The sequence below is a fragment of the Bactrocera tryoni genome, unplaced genomic scaffold (genome assembly GCF_016617805.1).
Source record: "Bactrocera tryoni isolate S06 unplaced genomic scaffold, CSIRO_BtryS06_freeze2 scaffold_224, whole genome shotgun sequence".
Lineage (NCBI taxonomy): Eukaryota > Metazoa > Arthropoda > Insecta > Diptera > Tephritidae > Bactrocera > Bactrocera tryoni.
In genome coordinates, this window is record NW_024395949.1 from 43,199 (window position 1) to 50,410 (window position 7,212).

A 7,212-nucleotide genomic window follows, 5' to 3' on the forward strand; every position below is an offset into this window, starting at 1 on the left:
GGCCTAGTTGTTGTAATCGAGGGTATAGAGTCCGCCGTAGACTCTAGTGAAATCAAAGAAGCATTGGAAGAATGTGGTTTTGGAATGAAAACAGTTGTAAATCAACTTAAAAAAAATGAGACCCATCCAATATATAATTTGAAATATTAGCTGCATCGTAGAGTAACTGTGGAAGAACCACATAAAAGAAATGGTCCGGTACAATGTACTAACTGCCAAGAATATGGGCATACTAAATCATACTGCACTCTACGCAGTGTTTGTGTGGTATGTGGTGATTTACATCCCACTTCTAAATGCACCCTTAAGAAAGAAGAATTAAATAAAAAATGCAGCAATTGCGGAGGAAATCACACTGTTAATTACAGAGGTTGCCCTATATATAAAGATTTGAAATCGAAGTTGTCACAGGGAATTCAAGCACGTCGTAACCAAATGTTACAAACACCCCGTAATGAAATTATAGCAACCTCAGATAAAAGCTCAAATCCTATTACTTTTAAGAGTAATACTATGCAAGGAAGCTATTCAAATGTGGTGAAAGGCAACACTGTGCAAAATCAACTGCCGCAAAATCCTCCAAATTAAGGTATTGAAACTACGATTATAAATCTTACACAGTGTATGACACAATTTATGTCTACTATGCAAAACATGATCCAAGATTTAATAAAATAACAAAATCAAATGCTGCAAAATTTATTAAGTAAAAAATGAGCTTACTAAATATCTGTATATGGAATGCTAACGGTGTTAACCAACATAAATTAGAGATTATCAGATTTCTTTTTGAAAAGAATATAGATATAATGCTTATTTCAGAAACTCATCTAACAAATAAAAATAATTTCAATATACCGGGATTTAGACTATATGTTACAAATCATCCGGATGGAAAAGCGCATGGTGGCACGGCAGTGTTGATTAGAAATCGTTTAAACCGCTATGCTCTAGAATCTCATGCTAGACCCTAGTTACAAGCTACAACAATAACACTAAAAAATCGGGGTTGTGACTTAAACCTTACGGCTATATACTGTCCACTTCGTTTTAAAATTACAGAAATCAAATTTAAAGACTTTTTGAAGTTATACTTCTTATACCAGCTCGGAAAAGGTTGCGATAGATTCATATTACGCAACCTTGTCTGCGAAGTTGTTCGAGTAGCAAGGGAAGCGGTAACAATCGGCGATCGTTTCTTTCGTCACAGCTCAGATTTTCTACCAACAACACAATGTTGCCATGCTTATGCTATTGTTGTTTTTGTAGAACAATGTTTCAATTTTTGGTCGGTGACATGTTCACATGTGTGCGCATATGTATGTTTGTATGCTTGTGCATTATTGAAGTTATACTTCTTTTTCTTTCGTTTGTCTTTCATTTTTGCGAATTCTCAACTATTTTGCGTGACTTTTGGTTGAAATATTCTGCGTTGGCCTTTGAAATATTAAGACTATACTTCACAGGATTATTTCTGTAGTCAGTCTTTATTTTGTTTCTTTGCAAATCGATCCGCGATGACGAGGTATATCGTTTTATCTGATAGCGTGAGGAACTTAATTTCTAATTTTGTCTTGTGGCATATTAGAAATTATGTTTCTTCGATGTTTGCTCGGTTACAACGGATAAAATGACTTCTGAGTGGTGATTTTAATGAATAAATTCCAAGGTTTTATGCAAATAATTATATATAAAATTTTATATAATAATGCAGTCAATAAGTACAGTAGGGCAATTCACAATCTGGTGAAAATGATCTTGCATATTTGCAATTGCAAATTCGCTGTTTTTTTTGTTAATGTAAAAGCAACAATATGCCTCGCTCATTTGCAATTGCATCTAAGTATAAGTACTGATGAATCAACGATTGTCAATTCACCGATAACTGCTGGGCCTTTAACGCGTGTTGATGGATTAATGACGGCTGGACCTCCGATCAAGCCACAAGAATGTCGATTTGAAGCACTTTTCCTGCCTTCTCGATCCACTCAAATACCTATGAAGGAAGAAGACCCAAATTTCGTCAGTTACGCCAGTCATTACAAGAAAATAAGGTCTCAATACGAAATAGCCGATTACAACGACATTGATGATTTCTATCAAAGCAACAATATAACTTCGGATGAACAGTACTATAAATTACTTTCCGCGGGAATTAACCGGCCACAGATTTTCTTGAAAAGAACACCAGCGGAAAAATGGCATAATGCATTCAACCCATTCTTATTTAATGTTTTAAAATCGAATATGGATTTGCAGTTCATATTAGACTAATATTCCTGCGCGACGAACGTCGTAGACTATGTTAATAAATCTAACCGAGGGATCAGTAATTTGCAGAGACAAATGAATGAAATCACAGAAAAATATCCGGATTTTGGAGTGGTTGAAATAACTAGAAAAATGAGTGTCGACTTATTGAACTCAGTAGAAATTTCGAGCCAAGAAGCAGCTTGGTGGCTACTTCGTAAACCATTGTCAGAAGCCTCTAGATCGATAATATTCATCCCAACGTCGTGGCCGATAGACCGACAGAGATTGAAAAAAGCACGCAAAGAATTGACGGAACTTAATGACGAATCCACAGACATTTGGAGGGAAAATGTGTTCGACAACTACGAGCAACGACCGGAGGAATTGAACGATCTAACTCTGGCCCAGTTTTATGTGCAATACAAATGCAACGCCAATAATGAATACAAGAAATTGACTAAACACCATGTTATAAGATATACAAATTATAATATGACAACCCAATTCGAATAGTACAAAAGAGAGATGGTTACGCTGCATATTCCCTTCCGCAACGAAGAGACAGAACTACTTTCCGAGTCAAAATTCCTTTATTTAGACTTAGCTTTATAAAATGTGTATAACAAATTTATAAAATGTGAATTTAAGTTTTCTAGTTTTCTTTCATACAAAATAATATGCATTTCTGAATATCACTAAGAAGTATAACTTCTTCCGCGCGTAGGGACTCCATGCACCTTTTTTTGGAACACTAGGTCACAGATTTCTAGCAGGTGGAGATTACAGCGCAAAACACACGTACTGGGGCTAACGTCTTATTAATCCGAAAGGACGACAGCTGTATCAAACTGTTATAAATAGGCACAATAACCTTGAAATAATATCTCCTGCCAAGCCGACATATTGGCCTAGTGATCGTAAGAAAATACCAGATTTAATTGATTTTGCTGTAATCAAAAATATAGATAAATCGCACATAAAAGCTGATACATGTACTGATCTATCTTCTGATCACTCTCCTATACTAATAAAGTTATGTGAGCAACCCATATTCCTTAATCGAAAGGTGGGTCTAACTTCTTATAATACGAATTGGCTAAAATATAAAAAATACGTTAGTAGCCACATTAATATTGAGTACAAAATAAATACAGGAAGAGATATTGACGAAGGTATAAGAGAAGTCAATGATATAATAACCAGCGCAGCTGCCTTAGCAACACCAAACAAAAGCTATAAGCCGCTTGGTTTCAGAAAAATCTCTAATAGAGAAATAGAAATGCTTGTAAATGAAAAAAGGCGTGCAAGACGTGAATGGCAGATAAATAGTTCCCCTTCCACTCAACTTTAATTAAAATATGCTGTAAGTAAATTAAATAAAGCGCTTAAACGTGAGGAAGAATTGAACACCGAAATGTATATAAAGAAGCTGTGTCCAAACTCAAACAAGCAAGATTCCCTTTGGAAAGCCCAAAAGTTCATGAAGCCACCAACTGACTCCAACATGCCTATACGAGACTTGGGTGGAAATTAGGCTCGAAGTGACGAGGAAAAGGCAAATTTTTTTGCAAATCACCTAGAAAAAGTATTTCAACCCAATTTGCCAATCTTACCCAACACAGCTAAAGAGTCGCTCGAGTCTCTTAAGACTTCACCTTCTGAAATTATTGGTATCATCAAAGAACTTAATCCAAAAAAGTCGCCTGGACATGATAAAATTTCCTCAAAAATGCTAATTGAGTTACCAATTATTGCTGTAGAGGTGCTCTCTTTGCTCTTCAATGCAATTCTTAGTTTCGGGTACAATCCAATTTCATGGAAAAAGTCGCAGATTATCTTCATAGATAAACCTGGGAAAGACTTAACACTGCCGTCTTCATACAGACCAATCAGTCTTCTACTAAAATCGGATGACCGTGACCATGAATTAGGCTATTCACCTTTGTGAGAGCACCGCTTATGCATATGCACATCAATTCTTACAACCATACACATATGTAACGGTTTTCTATGATTTGTACATAATTGCATTTTTGTATGTTCTCATTTTCGCTTGTACTTTGCAAGCGGGTACATATACTATATACATACGCATATACGCACAAGCTTACATAGTTAATGAGAAAATTAGGCACAAGAAGGGATAAAAACCGGTGCTAGCATAACATTAAGACATTATTAGTAAAGAATTAGGAGTGTTAAGAGTATAAAGAATACTAATATAAAACTTAAATTAAATAGAATCAATTTGTTAACTGGACATTAATTTATTATTGGGCTCCTACATAATTTGGCGACCGTGACAGGACATGTGTTCTACATTTAATATTTTCGATCAAGAAAAGCCAATAGATTAATGTCGAAGTTAATTTAAAGAATTCGTTTTATGTAATACCGGCAAGAACTTGCTCTGCGTTTGCTCAACCACATGGAATTTGCCCACATCTTCTCATCATCAGAAGCTGTGTAGCGGTATCCAACAACGGATCTTTTGGATTGTTGTACCCGGGCAACATTTAGTGTAAGCGCAGATAACAATTCATGCCACACATCATCGTACTTGCCGCTGTAATCGAACATCCAGATTGACACTTTAATAAAACCGTATATTCGAGATCTTCTCATCAACATCTGTCGAAGTTACCGACAGTTCGTCAACTCGTCGCAGTCTACGGTACTCTTTACAGTTCAGTTTATCGGATTGCTGATCTGCTTTTGCTACATCTACAACAACAGCATCACATTCTTCACTGCTCAGGTACTCGTATATATAATATATATATTTATTTCGTGCCATCAAATGCCTAACAACAGTAAGGCCAATGTGCCTAACATGGCTGACGAGGAACAATCACCTTTGTCCTCGCTATTTCAAACGCGTTCAACGATTACGTTTTTTCGGCACCTTTTGTAACATAGTTCATGATGATCCAACAATGCCGAAGGTGGACAAATTTAATTATCTTTTAAACTATCTTTCAGGACCAGCCCTTACCGTCATCGAACCCTTACAGGTAACCGAAGAAAATTACCCGAAGGCTATACAGCGGCTCAAGGAAAGATACGACAACAACGTATTGATTTTCCAAGATCAACACTCCGGTTATGAAAAAATCTGACGCAGGAAGTCTACGTAATATTATCGACACTGTTGCAGCGCTTCGAGGTTCATTACTCTCGTTGGGCTCAGAAAGCGACATAATGAATTCGATGCTAATTCATATCGTTTTAACCAAAATTGATTCCGATTCCAAATCAGCATACAATCAAAAGCAAGAGTTTGACTACTTGCCATCGTGGGACGATTGCTATAAGTGGTTGAATCGGCACTGTCAGTATTTACAATCCTGTTCACACGGTGAAAACTCAAAGGTAACACAGCGAGATTGTAAGATACACGGTAAGAAAAATGCAAATTCATTCGTTAATGCGATGTCGACATGTATACATTGCAATAATATAGAGCATAGCCTAAACAATTGTCCTTCATTTCTACAGTTGTCAGCTAAGATACATTTTGATTGGGTGAAGCAAGCAGGAGCTTGCATCAATTGCTTAAGAAAAGGACACACCGTATCTCGTTGCCGTGTATCTCATCAATCGTACCACCCTCATCTTCATTTCGCCACCGTTGGAACTACAAATTATCCATTTGCGCAAACATTAGAACTTAAAGGGAAAGACAATACATCTGTGTCATTTACTTCGCCGAATCCATCGCATCAGTCACCAACTAATCCATCGCATGTACATGTTAGCGAGCTATATTACCGACAGCTTTAATTTACACACATGATAAATTTGGATTGATGCAGCCAGCTCGCGCGTTATTGGATTCTTGTTCCGAATTAAATTTCATCACCGAAGAAACAGCGAAGCGATTGCAGTTTAAAAGGTTTTTCTCATATCAGGAAATCTCAGGTATTTCAGATATTCGTTCTAATTCAAAATATGCAGTAAATGCGAAAATCAAGTCTCGCATTGAAGATTTTACTTGTATGTCGGAATTCGTTACAACTAAAAAGATTACATCACAAATTCCTAGTAGTTTTATATATACTTCTAAATGGAATATTCCTGAAAATCTTCAGCTTGCGGATCCATACTTCTACAAACCGCAACACATAGATTTATTGCTCAATGCAGAAAAATTTTTTGAGAGCCTTCAAGAAGGCACAATTTCACTTGGAAACGGCTTACCACGCCTTCAAAACAGCAAACTAGGTTGGATTGGAGGGGGCAGGTTTGAAAAGCTTTCAATTTCTCGCCCATCCATTTGCAATGTCACACTAAATTCAAATCTATCGAATATCGATTCGACTCTTCAACGTTTTTGGGAAATTCAAAATTTCACTGAAAAGGAAACAACACTGTCCGAAGAAGAACGTTTATGCGAAAAACACTTCATTGAAAACGTTCAAGTGAAAAATGATGGACGTGAACAAGTACGGTTACCATTTAAGGTTTCACCCACACCATTTAAGGTTTTCATAATGCCAGGAAAAGATTTATCGCTTTTGAACGACGTCTATCTAACAATAAATTACTAAAAAAACATGTACGCGGACTTCATAAAAGAATATATTGAACTCGGGCACATGGTTGCCATAAAAAACTTTGATTTCAATAGCTCGCTCTATATAATTCCACATCATTATGTACTCCGTCCACAAAGTACTACGACCAAGCTTCGGGTTGTATTCGACGCCTCTGCGCGCACCGCTTCTGATCATTCATTAAATGAAATACTCATGGTTGGAGCAACAATTCAACCAGAACTAATCATCACATTATTATCATTTCGTTTATATCCCTACGTACGTAGGTTGCTATATATATTTCTGGCCTAATAATGTAAATAGGCATATTTATCAACGAAAATGTTTTTTTATTTTTGTTGACTGCTGTTTTGTTTCGGGCTCATATGCATAGATCCATGATTCGTCACTTGTGACGATC

The 7,212-nt window shown here is 36.5% G+C and overlaps 1 pseudogene; it reads left to right on the plus strand.

Moving 5' to 3' along the window:
* The first annotated feature begins 1,449 nt into the window (after positions 1–1,449).
* On the plus strand, positions 1,450–1,646 carry LOC120780192 (annotated as a pseudogene).
* Positions 1,647–7,212: the final 5,566 nt, after the last annotated feature.